At 46.4% G+C, this 17,325-nt stretch overlaps 1 long non-coding RNA gene across 2 annotated transcripts; it reads right to left on the bottom strand.

Moving 5' to 3' along the window:
* Nucleotides 1–1,465: 1,465 nt before the first annotated feature.
* LOC108591002 (uncharacterized) lies at nucleotides 1,466–17,323 on the bottom strand. 2 transcript variants are annotated; one of them, XR_013533205.1, is made up of 2 exons: nucleotides 16,455–17,323; nucleotides 1,466–1,712 (listed from the first exon to the last, which is right to left on the bottom strand). It is a non-coding gene; the product is annotated as an uncharacterized LOC108591002 (long non-coding RNA). The 2 variants fall into 2 exon arrangements; XR_001910771.4 differs by having other exon boundaries at nucleotides 17,101–17,323.
* Nucleotides 17,324–17,325: the final 2 nt, after the last annotated feature.

The raw sequence follows: 17,325 nt of genomic DNA, 5'->3' as shown, positions 1-17,325 counted from the left end.
CTTTCAGAAACTGAAGTCCTGGTTGATTGTGCTGGAGGACAGCATTTTTGCCACCTCATTGATGGTTCAGTAGGTTTTGCCCACAAGACCCTTAAAAGCTGGTGCTCTGGTACAGATCGCCCCTTAGCCAATTTCATTAATATCTCATCAGTTCCCCACAAAAGCAAGTCTGGGACATGGAACAAGTGGTTTAAAGGGTGAGGAGGGGTTGGGCGCCGTCTGAGCCTCTGAGTGCCCAGAAGCCCATGGAGCAGCCTCTCTCTGGGACTGGCCAGCCGAGCTAAGCAGCATCTTGAGCTCAGTGCTTATTAGGGATGTGCCGTGTGTAAGTGTAGTGATGGAATTGAGTAGCACTGTCAGAATGAGTAGGACACGGCTTCAGAGTCAGGTCCTGGCTTTGTCCCTTACTGGCTAACCTTTTCTTAGCTGGACAATGGGGATGGTAAAGGCTGTGAGTGAATGAACTAATTCATGTAAAGGACACGGCACGGTTCCTTAAACCCAGTAGATACCCTCAGTGGGTGCTGTCACTACTTACTGTTACCACTTAGAATTTTTGGACCATGAGAAGCTTTAGATGTTCTGGAAAGCAAAAGAAAACTGAGTGAAACAACCAAGACCACACCTAATTAGGGACAAAAGCAGAACACAGCTGTGACTCCCAAGTCCAGTCCAGAAGTCTTCCTATGCCAGCGCTCCAGGGAGCAGAGAGAGATGCGCTCCGCAGTTCTCACCCGAGAACAGTGGGCAGACGCAGGGCCACCCCATGAGAGTCACATGATGCTCCACAGGACCATGGTATGTCACTGTTTGTGATTGTATTTGTTTTCACTCTGCTGATAAAGATACACCTGAGACAGTAATTTTTAAAGAAAAAGAAGGCTGGGCATGGGGGCTCACGCCTGTGATCCCAACACTTTGGAATGCCGAGGTGGGCGGGTCACCTGACGCCAAGAGTTTGAGACCAGCCTGACCAACATGGAGAGACCCTGTCTCTACTAAAAATACAAAATTAGTTAGGTGTGGTGGGTACCTGTAATCCCAGCAACTTGAGAGGCTGTGGCAGAACTGTTTGAACCCAGGAGGTGGAGGTTGCAGTGAGCGAGATCTTGCCATTGCACTCCAGCCTGGGCAACAAGAGTGAAACTTCGTCTCAAAAAAAAAGAAAGAAAAAAGTTTAATGGACTCATAGTTACAGTTCCATGTGGCTGGGGGGGGGGGGGCTCACAATCATGGTAGAAGGTGAAAGCCGTGTCTTCCATAGAGGCAGATAAGAGACGAGAGAATTTGTGCAGGAAAAATAGCTTTTTATAAAACTATCAGATCTTGTGAGACGTCTTCACTGTCACAAGAACAGCACAGGACCATCCCCATGATTCAGTGACCTCCCACCGGGCCTCTCCCACAACACACGGGAATTGTGGGAGCCACAATTCAAGATGAGATTTGGGTAGGGACACAGCCAAACCATATCAGTGATCTTTATTGTTCAGTCAAAACTGTCAGTTACCATGATACATTTAAGGCAAAGTTAGGCAAATGTGACACAGGTAGAAGGTGTCCTTAGTTCTGCAGCAATCTTCATTTCTGTCATTCTTGCCATTCACCACCCCAGCTTCTCAAGTTAGACCTTCTGGGGCTGGCTGTGCTGCTCGAATTCCAGCAGAGTATTTATCCCACGGAGGCTGGAGGTGACCTTAGCTCTCTCAATTCTACAAGGACAAAGAAGCAAAGCTAATTAATGCTGGTGACTCTGATGGTCCACATCATGGAAGGGTCTGCAGTCAGTGGCAGGAAGGACTAGCCGTATGTGCAGTTGCCCCAGGGGTCTGTCTGCAAAGCATGGTCCAGGGGTCATTCCCAATGTCCTTGCAGAGACCACCCTTTTCAATTTTGGCAGCTGCCTGCCTGACTTGGATTCAAAACACACATGATATGAAGTTCCAAGGACTTTAGAAAGTCATCTAATGATATTCCTCTAAGGCTTGTCAGCTTCATTGTGTCGAAGTTGGGTATAAGGCTGAATTCTACCATGTTCTGCCTGTTCTCAGGCTGGTCTGATGAGCCTGACATGGGCATCTCCAACCCTGCCAGGCATGCATTTTGACGTACTGTGGTTGTCCTTCCTGATGTCCTATTTTCTGGGGATTCCTGGTGTTTGTCAACTGTGTGTACCAGCCATTTCCTGTGATGCTGCTGAACAAGCAGGATTTGGGAGAAGATGGACTCAACCTCCAAAAACTTAAAATGTAGGACTGTTGCATGCCCTTAATTTGGGACAGAGTAGGTGCTTAGCATTCCAGCGAGGAAAGAGGCTCAGAACAATGAGTGGGAAGGCATGAAGTGAACCAAGGTTGCTCTTCCTTCTGTACCTGGATGAGGCAGCTAGACTGAGACTGATGCAGAAGAAATCAAACACAAATGAGCTGGGAGCAATGGTTCATGCCTATAATCCCAGCACTTTGGGAGACCGAGGCAGTGGGATCACTTGAGGTCAGGAGTTTGAGACCAGCCTGGCCAACATGGTGAAACTCCACCTCTAAAAAAACTAAAAAATTAGGACCAGGCGCGGTGGCTCATGCCTGTAATCCCAGCAGTTTGGGAGGCCGAAGCGGGTGGATCACCTGAGGTTGGGAGTTTGAGACCAGCCTAACATGGAGAAAACCCCCCACTTCTACGGAAAAAAAATACAAAATTAGCCAGGTGTGGTGGCACATGCCTGTAATCCCAGCTACTCAGGAGGCCAAGGCAGGAGGATCACTTGAACCCAGGAGGCGGAGGTTGAGGTGAGCTGAAATCATGCCATTGCACTCCAGCCTGGGCAACAAGAGTGAAACTCCATCTCAAAAAAAACAAAAAACAAACAAACAAAAAAAATCAGCCAGGCATTGTGGTGTGCACCTGTAATCCCAGCTATTCGGTAGGCTGAGGCAAGAGAATCACTTGAGCCCAGGAAGTGGGGGTTGCAGTAAGCGAGGTCATGCCACTGCACTTCAGCCTAGGCAACACAGTGAGGCTGTCTCAACAAAAGGAGAAAAAAATGCAAATGGGTTGATGGCAGACGGGGATTTATATGGAGAAAGCTTAAAAATTGCAAAATCACTCAAGTGTTCCCTTGGTGAAGTAAGATGACCCCTCTTCTCTGAGGAACTAAGGCTATTTCAGAATCTCATTTCTAGTTCTCTGTTTAAACCCATCTTAGGGTGGTTAGGGGAACAATGAAAGAATAAGAGCCAAGATTAATCATCAGCATTTTTACAGGTCTGTAGATTTTTGTGAATAACTATGAAAAGCTCTCACATTATCCTTCTAAGCATCTAAATTTCTTTCAAAAGTAAAACTTGAGCTGACCAGGTCATCTTAAACAATAAACTTTGGTAATTTTACTACTCTCTAATTGCCTCTCGTGTCCAAAATAGATTTCTAGGAATTAAACATTGTTTTTTTAAGAAGCTGCCTTTGGTACAGATTGCTATCTTTTAGACAGCACTTTTGCAGTCAAATAAAGAGAGTTTTAGGAGATCAAGTGGTTTTATCCAATTCATCTCCATTAGTGAAAGCTATTGTACATTGTGGTTCTTTATTCCACCACTGAAACTGATGCTTCTCGCTGGCATTATTCTTTTTTTGTCTCAGTGATGAACTGGGACTCCAGCATAAAGCAGATAATTGCATATTGTTGACTTCTGCCTGAATATAGAACCATGACATCACAGCACTCAAGATTGTAACTCCTTCCCTTGTGGAAGGAAATTGGAGATCAATTATTATCCTCATCCAAGATAAGAGAAAGGCATGTCCTATACATTTTCCCATTCTTTGTGGTTGATCTCAGAATACATTCAGCCTTTATCCCTTCTCCAAATTAAGCTTTCAAGAAATGGCTAAAATAGGCCTTTTAAATTTCTTTTCTACTCAGGGAGCTTATGTTTCTCATTTACTAAATACAGAAAGCGTTACTCTATAGTGATTCCTGAATTACGTGTGGGCAGGAGGTTGTTTGTGGAGTTAATCCTTGTTTATTCCAGTAAGCTGGATTTCAGCAAAAGAATTGGAATCTGGAGAAAGCTCAACCTTTTCAATTTCATAAGAGGAACCACTGACCACAAGCATGTGGTAGGATTTCACATTGAAAGTGATTCTAGGCTGGGCGCGGTGGCTCATGCCTATAATCCCAGCACTTTGGGAGGCCGAGGCGGATGGATCATGAGGTCAAGAGATCGAGACCATCCTGGTCAACAAGGTGAAACCCCGTCTCTACTAAAAAAAAATACAAAAATTAGCTGGGCATGGTGGTGCGCGCCTGTAGCCTCAGCTACTCGGGAGGCTGAGGCAGCAGAATTGCTTGAACCCAGGAGGCAGAGGTTGCGGTGAGCCAAGATCGTGCCATTGCACTCCAGTCTGGGTAACAACAGTGAAACTCCGTCTCAAAAAAAAAAAAAAAAGAAAAGAAAAGAAAGTGATTCTGGTCAACTGGGCTCAGTGTCTCACACCTGTTAATATAATCTTAACACTTTGGAAGTCCGAAGTCAGTGGACCGCTTGAGCCCAGGAGTTCAAGGCAGGAGCCTAGGCAATGTAGCGAGACCCTGTCTCTATAAAAAAAAAAAATACAAAAATCTGCCTGGTGTGGTGGCACACGCCTGTAGTCCTCCCAGCTACATGGGAGGATCACTTGAGCCTGGGAGGCAGAGGCTGCAGTTACCCAAGATCATGCCACTGCACTCGAGCCTGGATGGCAGAGTGAGACTCTGTCTCAAAAAATAAAAATAAACAAATAAAGAGATTCTGTTGGGAAGTTGTCTTACATGTCTTGAGTTTTGCTTTCCCTACAAACAAGTTTAGACCTCAGTCCTCTTGTACCCTTGGTGTCCGCAATTCTGCACCAAGCCTTCGTGTCACTGAACCCATTCTAAGTCAGAGGGACTAAGAAAATCATTCCAGATTTCCCATCTGGGCTGAGACCTGGGCCAGGTACTCAGGCACTGAGGTCTTCCGGAAGGAAGAGCCAACACTGAGGCCAACACAAGAAATGTTATGAAGTGTTCTGCTTAGAATGTAGGCCTGAGAGGGACTGGTTAATTCTGCCTGAGTGGGGATGGAGGGCCCCAGGTTATTTAAGGCCCCTGGATTGATTCTTGGAAGGTAAATGGTTATCTATTACCTGATTGATGTTTTAAGACATTGTTTCCATATTCCTGTCACTCTATTTTCACCCAGACTGTATGAGGTAACATGTTCTCAACAGGGTCCACGAGCCAGAATGAGACTTGATGTTGAATCTAAGCTTCGTCTCTAACTCACTAAAGGATCCCTGCATGGGCAGGTTATTTAGCATCTCCATCTAATTCAGGGGCTTTTCTCTTACACTAACTTTCTATGGGAGAAAGAGTGAAGTCGACATACTCTACATAAAGTAGCACACAGTAGGCATCTGAAAATATCTCCTCTTAAAGTACAGAAGTGCACAGACCCAGCAGTGTCTACCATTGACTGTCTGAGGCACTGGCCCAACAGAAAGGGTCTGACCCCTTGCTTTTTCCTGCATGAAGCTCTCCAAGTGGGTGGACTGCAGCAAAGAAGAACCAGCGTGGCCAAACCACACGGCATTTTTTTTTTTTTGAGATGGAGTTTTGCTCTTGTTACCCAGGCTGGAGTGCAATGGCGCGATCCCAGCTCACCGCAACCTCCACCTTCTGGGTTCAGGCAATTCTCCTGCCTCAGCCTCCCAAGTAGCTGGGATTACAGGCACGCGCCACCATGCCCAGCTAATTTTTTGTATTTTTAGTAGAGACGGGGTTTCACCATGTTGACCAGGATGGTCTCGATCTGTTGACCTCGTGATCCACCCGCCTCGGCCTCCCAAAGTGCTGGGATTACAGGCTTGAGCCACCGCGCCCGGCCCCTACCACACGGCATTTAAATGAAGAAATCCACTTCAGTTTTTGAAATGACGCTACAGTTAATGTGTAACCATTTTTCTGAACAAAGACACAATCCTACAACTGCCAGACCTGTGTGAGTTCATTTTTTTTTTTGAATCAGTTCACTCTTGTTGCCCAAGCTGGAGGGCAATGGTGCAATCTTGGCTCACCACAACCTCTGCCTCCCGGGTTCAAGCAATTGTCCTGCCGCAGCCTCTCAAGTAGCTGGGATTACAGGCATGCGCCACCATGTCCAGCTAATTTTGTATTAGCTGGTCTCAAACTCCCGACCTCAGGTGATTGGCCCACCTCAGCCTCCCAAAGTGCTGGGATTACATGCGTGAGGTACTGCGCCCAGCCATGAGTTAATATTTTAATTCAAGTTTTCTATTGAAGTATGGCATACATATCGAAACATGTAATATGCAAATGTCGTGCTCCTTGGGTTTCACAGAGTGCGCACATCTAAATTAAGAAACAGACTATTCAGCCCACCTTACTTCTCTCTGCATAGACTGGCTTTGCCTGGTTTTGAACTTGATGTAAATGAAACCATACAGCATGTACCTGTTTGTGTCCTGCTTCTTTCACCCAACATTCCATGAGATTCTTCTCTTGAGGAAATGTTCGGCTGCACAGCCTGGTGTGGTGGCCCATGCCTGTAATCTCAGTGCTCTGGGAGACAGAGGTGGGAGAATCACTTGAGCCCAGGAGTTCAAGAGCAACCTGGGCAACATAGCGAGACCCCCATCTCTACAAAAAACAAAAAGTAAAAACATTAGCCAGGTGTGGTGGCGCATGACTGTCAGCACCTGTAGTCCCAGCTACTCCAGAGGCTGAGGCGGGAGGACTGTTTCAGCCCAGGAGTTGGAGGCTGCAGTGAGCTACAATCATGCCACTGCATGCCAGCCTGAAGGACAGAGTGAGACCATCTCAAAAAATAAAAATGAAGGCCGGGCTTGATGGCTCATACCTGTAATCCCACCACTTTGGGAGGCTGAGGTGGAAGGATCACTTGAGGTCAGGAATTCAAGGCAGGCCTGACCAATGTGGTGAAACCCAATCTCTACTAAAATTACAAAAGTTAGCTGGGTGTGGTGGCATGCACCTATAATCCCAGCTACTTAGGAGGCTGAGGCCTGAGAATCGCTTGAATCTGGGAGGTAGAGGTTGCAGTGAGCAGAGATGGTGACACTGCACTGCAGCCTGGGTGACAGAGTGAGACTATGTCAAAAGGAAAAGAAAGGTAAGGTAAGGTAGGAAAGGAAGGGAAGGAGAAGGGGAAGGGGAAGGGGAAGGGGAAGGAAGGGGAAGGGGAAGGGGAAGGAAGGGGAAGGGGAAGGAAGGGGAAGGGGAAGGGGAAAGGGAAGGGGTAAGGGGAAGGGGAAAGGGGAAGGGGAAGGGGAAAGGGGAAGGGGAAGGGGAAGCGGACGGGGAAAGGGGAAGGGGAAGGGGAAAGGGGAAGGGGAAGGGAAAAGGGGAAGGGGAAGGGAAAAGGGGAAGGGGAAGGGGAAGGGAAAAGGGAAAAGGGGAAGGGGAAGGGGAAAGGGGAAGAGGAAGGGGAAGGGGAAGGAGAAGGGGAAGGGGGAAGGGGAAGGGGAAAGGGGAAAGGGGAAGGGGAAGGGGAAGGGGAAGAGGAAGGGGAAGGGGAAGGGGAAAGGGAAAGGGGAAGGGGAAAGGGGAAAGGAAAGAGGAAAGGAAAGGAAAGGAGGAAGGAGGGAGGGAAGGAGAAAGAAAAGAAAAACAGGAAAGGAAAGAAGAAGAAAGAAGTGTTGAGCTGTTTCAGGGTGGCTCGGTTTCTAATGAAATTGACAACGTCTTCTCTGCATCTCCTGGTGCGTATGCTTTTTCACTGCTGTGAGTGCATGCCCACAGACGGCATGACAAAGTCATAGGGTACATTTCAGCTTTAACAGATGTGGCCAGTTTTGAGAGGGCTTTTTAGCAGTTTACACTGCCACCCTCGGCATTTGAGGGTATATGCATTTATTTTGCCCCAAAATGCACCAAAATAATTTCCATCTCTGTGTTTACCTTTTCAAAATAGCTATGTTATTCAATGCTGCCAAGCAAAGTCACTGGTTATCACTAGCTTATAAAACTGTGGAAAATGGTGACTCTGTTTTCCGGCAGATTTCAATCTTGGATGATGTAAAAAATAAAACGAAATAGCAATTTCTTCCAGCTTAAAGAATGACATCTGCGTTCCACTGTCCTTTTCACATTTAAGAAACTCGAGATCTCGCTCTGAGCTCACTTATCATTAGATTTAACAGCTTCTTTAATTTGGGGTTGGACCCTGCTTCTAACTCCCTGTCCTAGTGAAAACACAGATGACTTCTGAGGAAAAGAAAAATGGTATGTACTGGTGAAAAGAGAATGTTTCTTTGTTTTCTTTTGAGTGCAAATGCTACTTTTATTTCTTGTTGTTATGCGATCCAGGGAAGCTTTAATTTATTCCCTTTGATACAAGTGATTAAACTGCCCCTTTAGTAGTTTAAATTGTAATTGCTGAGTAAATACATATGTTTGTCAGAGTTTAAAGGTCAGACATCGCTCAGGAGGTCAGGCCTTTGTTTGGCCACAGAGCAGGTATTGTGAGCTGCTGAAATACTACCTTCGCTCCTCTCCTCCCTTCCTGGTGACCCAAGGCTGACTTCTGTCCACTGCAGATCAAAGGTAGGTAAAGATTTGGTTCCACTGAGCAGTTGCTAACAGCATGGCCTTGGGGATTTGGCCCATCGAGTTGAATCAGGATACTATAGTAGTCATGTCATAGGATAGCCCTGCTCCGACTGATTTTATACTGAACAGGGAGGTATTATACAGCTGAACTTGAAATGGCAGTCTCTCTTGCAGGTTTCAGAAAAAAAGTTAAGGTCATAGAATTTCTGTTTTAGTGTCCCTGTGTAAAATCTCTTAAGCCTTTTGGCATTTGTGGCCATGAGATTCTAATTTAGATGCTAGGAGACCTGGCATAAACCTCTATGGCAATTGGCTATTTTTTGCTTAATTTATCCAGATTTCATGAAGTTCCACAAAAGCGCCTGGCACTCTACTGTGTGAATGAACTTGAAAGCTGTGGGGCTAAAGGGAGAGGCAGTAATTGCAAAACAATCTTAATGATGACAGCTACTATATCTTTTTTTTTTTGAGACGGTCTCACTGTCGCCCAGGCTGGAGTGTAGCTGCACCATCTCAGCTCACTGCAATCTCTAACTCTCAGGTTCAAGCAATTCTTGTGACTCAGCCTCCTGAGAGGCTGGAACTACATACAGGGGCACACCACCACGCCCGGGTAATTTTTGTATTTTTTGTAGGCACTGGGTTTCACTATATTGGCCAGGCTGGTCTTGAACTCCTGACCTCAGGTGATCTGCCCGCCTCTGCTCCCAAATTGCTGGGATTACAGGGGTGAGCCATCGCCCGGCTTAGCTACTGTATCTCGAGGGCTCCTTGTGCCAGGTGCTGCGTCGGTTCCTGATGTCAGGTCTGCTTCCTGCCCCATTACAGCACCCAGGCTGGGATTCCAGATGTGCTCGTCCTTCCCCTCACAGCTGGGCACTCTGCTCACCATTGCCATCTTGAAAGGCTGGCATTTTCTCTCATTTGTCTTTTTTAACTTGAGGGTCAGCAAGGGTCCTCAGGAGCTGTGATGGTGGTGTTCGGGAGATGCCCGCGTCCAACTGTAATGTCATCCCTGTGTGGGGATGCATCCTCCAGGGACAACCTTGCAAGACTTGAGTTTTCTAGGGTTGTCAGGGGATTTCCTCATACACTCTGTTCAAACTAAGCTTGCACACTGACGTTAGTGATTTTACTTTTTAAGTTCTGGGGTCCATATGTAGGATGTGCACATTTGTTACATAAATGTGTGCCATGTGATATGCTGCACAGATCATCCCATCACCTAAGTGTGAAGCCCAGCATGCATTAACTCTTTTCCCTAATGTTTTCCCCGCCCACTGCCCCTGGATAGGACCCAGTGTGTGTTGTTCCCCTCCCTGTGTCCGTGTGTTCTCACTGTTCTGCTCTCACTTAGACATGAGAACATGTGGTGTTTGCTTTTCTGTTCCTGCATTAGTTTGCTGAGCATAATGGCTTCTAGCTTCATCCATGTCCCTGTAAAGGACATTATCTCATTCCTTCAATGGCTGCACAGTATTCCATGGTGTACATGTACCACATTTTCTTTATCCAGTCTATCATTGATGGGCATTGGGTTGATTCCATGTCTTTGCTATTCTGAATAGTGCTGCAATGAACGTATGTGTGCGTGTATCTTTATATTAGAATGATTTATATTCCTTGGGGTATATACCCAAAAATGGGATTGCTGGGTCAAATGGTGTGATTTTCCTTTTTACGTTAAAAACTTTTATTTCATTCCTTTCTCGTTTGTGAGAAATCACACCTGGCTGTGATTTTCACTACTTCTTAATGAGCAAGTGTTGAGTATCTCAGGGGATGACATGCGGATTGTACTGACATAAGATTGACATATGCCTTCAGTTGCTATATACCTGATTGGACTTCTGTCCTGTTGTTGGGCATGTCCTAAGCCATGTGATCAGAAAAGGCTTTCTGATCATGGTTTTATGGATGATAACATCAGGCACAGCCGTCATTAAAAAATACAGGATTTTTTTTTTGAAAGAGAAAAAATGAGTCTGCTTTATTTGATCATCTGCAAACCAGTAACAGACCGAGTTCTAGGCACTGAACAATCAGCCAGTGACAAGACTGACAAGGCTGCAGGGTTCACCTGGGAAGGGCAGTGAGCCAGGACCCACCTCCATTCTCCGCTAGTTTTGCCAGCCTGGTAGTGGCTCTCAACCTGAACGGCAGAAGGTTAATAAAAGAAATTGTCTTCCCACGGAACTTGAACCCAAATGTTGACCCCAGATCCGCCACACAGCCAGACATTTCAGGAGTGCTTGGGGGACACTTATGTAGTCAATGGTCCTGCCCACCTGGGCTCCCAATCAAGGCCAGTTCCCTCCTAGCCCTCCCCTCTTCTTTCTGGCTTTAGGAACTGTCTTTTCCCTGCTCCTGATATTTTGGTTGAGACCAGAATCTCTCTTCTCTGTTCTTCTTCCCAACGTCCTATTTCAGAAAACACACTGCCTGTCCTGAGAGGCTTACTCGTGGCCAGTGCAGCAGACAACTGTTACGTGCACACTGACTTCCCTTCTGTGAGAATTCCCTCCATCCCACTGCTTCAATAGAATGCATCCAGAGAAAACCCCAGGCAAAGTGACGCAGGTGCTGAGGGTCAGAAGTAGGGCTGGCAGGCACTGAAGTGGTGAGTTCCACAGGGATGACGGCAGGCACACCATCTGTGACAGATGCACAGTGTCCTCAAAGCTGTGTTATGAGCTGCCCTGGGCTTCACACTCACTCGGGCTTGATGGAAATCCTATTTTTCTTTCAATCTTATGAAACAGTTCAGAGAAATTCTAATAGGTTTTTTCCAAAAAAACTGTACATGTGTTATGATAACGATTATTACTGTCATCATTATTATTATAGATCGAGACAGGGTCTTGTTATATTGCCCAGGTGGTGTCCAACTCCTGGGCTCCATGCAATCCTCCCACCTCAGCCTCCTGACGTGTTGGTATTACAGGCATGAGCCACTGTGCATGGCCCATTATTACTGTTGTCATTACTGTTATTATTTTGCTTAGGCTGTGTATTAGTCAGAGTTCTCTAGAGGGACAGAACTAACAGAATGAATACACACACACACACACACACACACACACACACACACACGGGAGTTTATTAAGTATTAACTCACATGATCACAAGGTCCCACAATAGGCTATCTGTAAGCTGAGGAGCAAGGAGAGCCAGTCCGAGTCCCAAAACTAAAGAACTTAAGAGTCTGATGTTTGAGGGCAGGAGGCATTCGGCACAGGAGAAAGATGTAGGCTGGGAGGCTAGGCCAGTCTCGCCTTTTCACGTTTTTCTGCCTGCTTTATATTCTAGCTGCCCTGGCAGCTGATTAGACGGTGCCCACCCAGATTAAGGGTGCATCCGCCTTTCCCATCCACTGACTCAAATGTTAATCTCCTTGGGCAACACCCTCCCAGACGCACCCAGGATCAGTATTTTGCATCCTTCAATCCAATCAAATTGACAGTATTAACCGTGACCTGCTGGTTAAAGTTGGTTTCAGTTGTGGGTAGAACCTCTCACAGTACGGCTAGTTTCAGTAATGAATGGGTGAGGAATAACCAGGCTCACCTGAACACGGTTCAAGTGGTGTTTACCATGCAGTACATCCCGAGTGACAGACACTAACATCGACTGAACACTTTCCAGGAAATATGCTTCTCCACTTACACTCTATGGGGCAAGCCCATTCAAACTCTCTTCATCACAGGGTATGAGAAGTGACAAACAAAACACAGGTATGAACCAAAACGTATGTTGAACATGATCAAACTTAAAAGGCAAACAAACTAGAAAAAAAGTAGACGTGCCACATACCTGACGTTCAAAGACAGCCTTGATCAAAATATGCAAAAATGAAAATTCCAAAAGGAAAAAGATATATACATAGTCGATTAACATAAAAAAGTCTGTTGCAAAGAAAAGCAAATTAAAATGGCAGGTCCCCCTGGCCAACAGCTATCAATTGGGAGAAAATCAGAATGATAAAGCCCACTGTTGGTGCAAACATTGAAGATGGCCTCTCCTGCCCTCTGCTGGTGGGAATTTAAACTACAGTTGCATGGTAAGTGGAGCTTGTTGGAAAATATCGATCCAAAGTCTTTAAAATGTTCATACCGGCCAGGCGCGGTGGCTCACGCCTATAATCCCAGCACTTTGGGAGCCCGAGGCGGGTGGATCACGAGGTCAAGAGATCGAGACAATCCTGATCAACAAGGTGAAACCCCGTCTCTACTAAAAATACAAAAATTAGCTGGGCATGGTGGCACGTGCCTGTAATCCCAGCTACTCAGGAGGCTGAGGCAGGAGAATTGCTTGAACCCAGGAGGCAGAGGTTGCGGTTAGCCGAGATCATGCCTTTGCACCCCAGTCTAGGTAACAACAACGAAACTCTGTCTCAAAAAATAAAAATTTTTTTTAATTTAAAATGTTCATATCTTTTGACTCAGTGATTCCACTGCTGTAGCTTTTATCAGTGGAATGATTACAGCTATGTAGAAAGAGGCACACATTTCATTGTGTTCTTATACAATAAATGGAAGAACTTTTTAAGACTAGCTTTCTTATTGGAATGAAGAACAGTATCCCAAATTATAGATATTAACATTTACTGAGCACTTTCCATATGCCAGGTGCTTTTCTAAGAGCTTTCCCTGTATTCTCATTCCTGGAGGGGTCACAGAATACCTGGGGACCAAGGGTCAGTGACACAGCACGATGAGAGAACAGGGTAGTATTGCTCTGGCCTCAGAGTTGCAAGTAACAAAACATTCAAAATTAATTTGGAAAAAAAAGGGAAAACGTAACAATCTGTAAAGTCTCAGCAATGGATAATAACAGCTAAGATTTATCAAGAGTTTTCTGTGGGCTGCTCTAAGGAATTTACATGTATTAATACTTTTAATCTTTACCCAATCCTGTGAGGTGGGTATTAATTACTCTTGACCCCATTTTGCAACTGAGGAAACTAAGGCAAAACTGAGGGATAAGACCCTTGCTGAAAGTTGAATGAGCCAGTAATGGCAGAACGGGCACTGCCAGCCAGGCAGGCAGTTAGCTCCAGAGCGCAGTGCCTTAATAGGGTCAACTAAGGGTTGGCTAGATCTGGAAGGTGGCACAGTGCTACCAAGACTTCTTCGCTTGCCTCTCAGCGCTTCCTTCCCACGTGGGCTCCCGTTTCCAGAATAGCAGCCCCAAGCCCAAACTGACGTCAGAGCTCACTCTGTCAAAGCATCGGTGAACATCTTCCCAGCCTAAGACCTGGAGAATGAGAGGCCTGTTTCGGGTCTTGTGCCCTTCCCTAGCACAGGGTCAGTCTCTGGGAAGCAAGCAGAGCCGCTATACAAAGCAACAGTGGTTTCTCAGAGGAAGGGTGGTAGCAGACACGTGTATGTCTGTACTGAAGGACAGCTAGCTGTGCTCAAGGATCAAAGCAAGCACAGGAAATGGAGTTCCTGCTGTGTTCAGTTTGCAAGGCACTGAGGGATACTAAGACGTGGTTGTTTGCCCCAATCCACTGGGGGAAACACAGGCAAAATGAAAATAGCTATAAAGCTTGGTGATTTTTTTTTTTTGAGATGGACTCTTGCCCAGGCTGGAGTGCAATGGCATGATCTCCGCTCACCACAGCCTCTGTCTCCTGGGTTCAAGCAATTTTCCTGCCTCAGCCTCCAGAGTAGCTGGGATTACAGGCGCATGCCACCATGCCTGGCTAATTTTTTGCTTTTAGTAGAGATGGGGTTTCACCATGTTGGGTAGGCTCATCTTGAACTCCTGACCTTATGATCCACCCACCTCAGTCTCCCAAAGTGCTGGGATTACAGGTGTGAGCCATCGCGCCCAGCCAAACTTGGTAATTCTTGGAAGAGAGACATGAACCCAGGGAGAAGGGAATACTGATCAAGGGGTGAACAAGTGCCAGATCTTGAAGGCCTGGCAAGCCAAATTAAGGAGTAGTGACTCATAACTACCACTGTTTGAAGGCAAACTCTATATGCCAGGCACTAAGTTAACAATCTGATACAACTCTCTTCACTCTAACACCCGATGTTTCACAGGCGAGTAAACTGATACTTAGAACAATAAAATAACTTGCCCAAGGACTCACAGCAATGGTGGCAGAAACACCTTGGATTTATCCACGTTGCTAAGGGGAGGCCAGTGAAGGTCACAATGAAATTCATTTGTTCCCCACAAGTAATCTACATTGAAAATTTCTTAATTGGTAGCAAGTCTGGCATCACATATCTATCTATAATTAGGGTGCCACAGGACACACATTGAAGGGTTTTTCTTTTTTTTGAGGTGGAGTTTCACTCTTGTTGCCCAGGCTGGAGTACAATGGGGAGGTCTTGGCTCACTGTAACCTCCACCTCCTGGCTTCTAGTGATTCTCCTGCTTCAGCCTCCCAGGCAGCTGGGATTACAAGCGCCCACCACCATGTCCGGTTAATTTTTTTTTTGTTTTTATTTTTAGTAGAGATGGGGTTTCACCATGTTGGCTAGGCTGTCTCGAACTCCTGATCTCCCACCTGCCTCAGCCTCTCAAAGTGCTGAGGTTACAGGCATGAGCCTCCGAACCCCGCCAAAGGGCTTCTTTAATGGACCTCAGAAATGAAGATATGGTCATTAAGTACTGGAATTTTTCCAACCTGCTTTTAAGTACCATCAATATGGTGTGCAAGTAGTGCCATTCAAAATATCAGAGGAAAAAAAAAATGCTGGAAGGATTTCAGATCCAATTTAAAAGGCTCTGAAACCACAAAAGGCGAAACTTCATCTGACCTGAACATGCCACGCCTGGGAACCTGGGACAACTGTGATGTCTTGGGAGTATTCGGTTCCCAGGGAGACCCTGAACTCACCCTTTTTCGAGGAGACAATCAACAGAAGATTGTATTTGATGGGACAAATTCAATTCCTGTTAACAAGGGTTCTAACCCTGTTCAAGAGGGAGAAGATGGGAAGGCAAAGACTCCAGTTGGTTTTGAAGAAATGAATCCAGCTCTTTAGGAGTCGTGAAAGAAGAAGAAAAAAAAGGAAAAAGGAAAAAGGAGGTATTGTTTAGAAAGGCCAGATGATCTACCCAGCTGTTAAATCCTGTGCTCTGAAGGGTGAAGAAAGGCTGAAGAAATGATAAATTAGTAGAAATGTGGCACTCTTTTCCTTCTTTGTTTCTTTTTCTTTTTTTGAGACGGACACTTGCTTTGTTGCCCAGGCTGGAGTGCAGTGGCCCGATCTCGGCTCACTGCAACCTCCACCTCCCAGGTTCAAGCGATTCTCTTGCCTCAGCCTCCCAAGTAGCTGGGACTACAGGCGTTCACCACCATGCCCAGCTGATTTTTGTATTTTTAGTAGAGACGGGATTTCGCCATGTTGGCTAGGCTGGTCTTGAACGCTTGACCTTGTGATCCGACCGCCTCGGTCTCCCAAAGTGCTGGGATTATAGGCGTGAGCAACCACGCCCGGCCGGCACTCTTTTCTTCTTCTTCTTCTTCTTTTTTATTACATTCCTCTTACAAATACCCCAACACACAGAAGATATTAAACAGTGCCTACTAATTCAAATTTTACTTCCTATGCAGCTCTCTGGCTCTCCTCCGCCCCTGCATTCAACCCACCTGAAGTCACTCTACCTGTTCTCCTACACTCCGGCAGAATAAACTGCCCTTTATTCGGTACTTCCTTAGCCCCATGTACAGTGTTTCTATTGTGGCACTGTACTGAAGCTGCTTCCTCTACCAGATTCTTACGTCTGTCCTCCCCATTTTATCACACGCAGTTGCTCAGAAAATGTTGGCTGCATTGATGCTTTCATAAATTTATAAATACTGAGTGACCTTGTAGTATACCTCTGTGGTCGTCTTTGGACCCGGAGATCCTCACGTGCAAGGCCAATGTCTTACTCATCTTTACCTCCACTGCTAGCATGGTGCCTAACAGCACCTAGAAAATAGCAGATGCTCAGTAAACGTCTGCGTGGCTGAGCCCACCAAGTGGGAAAGGTTCGGAGAGTACTATGCGGGATTACTGACGGAGAAAACGTTGTGAACTCGTAACACACGGTTTGTGGGCGTGAGCAGTATGGAAAACGGCAGTTCGCTAGGAAAGCAGTTTCCTCGTTTCAGACTGAGACGATTTTTCACAAGTGGGGAGGAGGAGGAGGAGGAGGCGCACAGGAACCACCACATACAGGCGTTTCTCACCGAAACGCACAACAAATCTAGAGCCAAGTGTAATAAGGAGACGGGGCCCAAGAAGTTAATTTAATGCCCCGGGGCCCCCAAGTGGTCTGCCAGTCTCTAGCATCCTGTCAAGCAGACCCTTCTCTTCTCAAGTCGTGCTGGGCGACTCGTGAAAAGCAAAAGTAGGAAAAAAACTGGGGGCTGAGAGGGGAGGCCTGGACAGAGGGTAACTCTCCGGCTCTGGCACCCGGGAGCCTGCGAAAGCTTCGGAAACGCAGCGTCTCACGGTCGCGCATCCCGGCCCGGCACGCACCTAGTGGCAGCGGTAATCCTGGTCCTCCTGGGCTTCCGTAGATCGGGATAAACTTGGAACCTTTCGACTCGGAAAACTCAGTGTTTTAGATTCAAATTACACTTGCTGGTTTGAAGCGGAATCCACGACGCGGACTCCACCCTAACTGCTCGCTAACTAAAACCGTAAAGACAACACAGTCTCCAACCCCAACGCCAGGAAGCCCAGCTCCGAGGCCGACTCCGG

The sequence above is a fragment of the Callithrix jacchus genome, chromosome 3, assembly GCF_049354715.1.
Source record: "Callithrix jacchus isolate 240 chromosome 3, calJac240_pri, whole genome shotgun sequence".
In the NCBI taxonomy this organism is placed as follows: domain Eukaryota; kingdom Metazoa; phylum Chordata; class Mammalia; order Primates; family Cebidae; genus Callithrix; species Callithrix jacchus.
This window is presented reverse-complemented; position numbering and strand designations above follow the sequence as displayed.